Source organism: Marmota monax, unplaced genomic scaffold (assembly GCF_021218885.2).
Source record: "Marmota monax isolate L192 unplaced genomic scaffold, Marmota_monax_Labrador192_F-V1.1 WCK01_AAM20220418_F8-fsc00293, whole genome shotgun sequence".
In the NCBI taxonomy this organism is placed as follows: Eukaryota; Metazoa; Chordata; class Mammalia; order Rodentia; family Sciuridae; genus Marmota; species Marmota monax.
In genome coordinates, this window is record NW_026694586.1 from 438275 (window position 1) to 440316 (window position 2042).

General features: G+C 44.8%; 1 pseudogene; it reads left to right on the forward strand.

Annotated features, from left to right (window-relative positions):
• The first annotated feature begins 220 nt into the window (after positions 1-220).
• Positions 221-1657, forward strand: LOC124077228 (NGFI-A-binding protein 1-like; annotated as a pseudogene).
• The last annotated feature ends 385 nt before the right edge of the window (positions 1658-2042 follow it).

Below are 2042 nucleotides of genomic sequence, written 5' to 3' on the forward strand. Positions count from 1 at the left end.
GCGGGCGGGCAGCAGCGGGCCGGAGCTGGCCGTGCGCAGGGAGACCGCGCCCACCACCTTCCCTTCCCGCCCCCCCAAGACGGGAGAGTGCGTCCTGGCCACCGCCGCCGCCTGAGGGAGAACCGGGGACCGCCTCTTCGGAGTTGGGGCTGAGTTGTCCTCCAGGGAGAGTGCGCCAAGACTGCTGCAGCTGCGGGCCAAGTTAAACCCATCCACAGTAATGGCTGCAGCCTTACCCAGGACCCTGGGAGAGTTGCAGCTATCTAGAATATTGCAGAAAGCAATATTGCTTTTTTGATGCCTTTATCCAACAAGGTGGCGATGATGTGCAGCAACTCTGTGAAGCTGGAGAAGAGGAATTTTTGGAAATCACTGGCACTCCTTGGCATGGCTAGCAAGACCCTTCATGTTAGAAGACTATAGAAGGCTTTGAGAGACTGGATTACAAACCCTGGCCTTTTCAATCAGCCACAGATTTCCCTTCCTGTCAGTAGTATACCTATTTACAAAGTACCAGAGGGATCACAAACTTGGCTGGGAATATCCTGAAGTAGTAATGAAAGGAACCTCATTTAAAAATTCCCAAATGTGCTGCCACTACTTGTGTGCAGAGCTTGGGACAAGGGAAGTCAGATGTGATGGGAGCTTAGCACAACAGACTCTGGCAAGGCCACCATGCTACTGAGAGGGAACACAGTCTGACCCCAGCAGACCTTGGCTCTCCAGCTTTCTCCAAGGAAAGTAGTGAGGCACTGGATGCTGCTGCTGCTGCCGTCTCTGTGGCTGAGTGTGTGGAGTGAATGGACCCCCACATTGACAAAAAGTGACTTGAATGAAGTGAAAGAGCTGCTAAAAAACCAACTAGAAGTTGGCAAATATGATTGGTCACATTTTTTAAATGAGTGATGATGATCCACAAAAAGAGGAGGAAATTCGAAAATACAGTGCAATGTATGACAGATTTGACTCAAATAAAAAGGATGGGAACCATCTCACACTTCATGAGCTCACTGTTAACGAAGCAGCTGCCCAATTCTATGTGAAAGATAATGCCCAGCTTACAAGAAGAGATGAACTTTTTGTTCTGGCTAGGCATATTTCTCGAGAAATCACCTATAAATATGCTTACAGATACATCAAGTCAAAATGTGGTGAACGAGATGAATTATCCCTAAAGAGAATTAAAGTAGAGGATGTGTTTCCAGATTTCCAGGATTCTATGCACACACTCTTTCAGCAGGCTAGAGCCAAGAGTGAAGAACACGCAACCCTTAGTTCACAGCAGTCTGAAAAGGTGATGGCAAAGCGGATAGAGCTCCTCTGTGCCCAAGCTGGCTATGCTATGAGAGACTGCAGCATGCTGAGAGAAGACTGTCTATAGGGCTTTACCAGGCAGAACTCAGAAGAGCACAGTCCTGATGGCTTGCCTTCTGATAACTCAGATGGACAAGGAAAGAGACCTTTGAATATCCAAATGCCTAATTTGCAGAACAGACAGCCCCATCATTTTGTGGTGCATGGGTAGCTGAGTAGACTTTACTCAAGTGAGGCCAAGTCCCACTCTTCAGAGAGCCTTGGGATTTTAAAATACTATCCTCATTCAACTTCTACTTTGGAAAAGAAAGTCAACAAAACAGAACCTGAAGATTCGAGATAGCTCTGATTCTCCTACTGTTCTCTGGAAATGGCATCAGATTTAAGGATAATTCTCCATCTTAGAAATAAGCCTTAATAGCCAATGTTGCCTCATTCAGCTCAGATTTCATAGCCAAAGCATAAGAACTCCTGCAGCAGTCTGTGGAAACTGGGAAGAAAAAACTACAGCCACAAAAGAAAAAAATCTAGAGTTGCAATTTATATCACAAATATTGATCCATTCACATTCCTGTGTAAGTCATTTTATGTGGAAAGGTTTCAAGTTAATATTGTAAGCATTCATTGTTTCAGAATGTACAATGTATTTGTGTAATTTATACAGTAAAATCTAGATGTTGAGACCTGTTTGGTCTAATAGATTTGGATATAGTTTGATTTGAAATTTT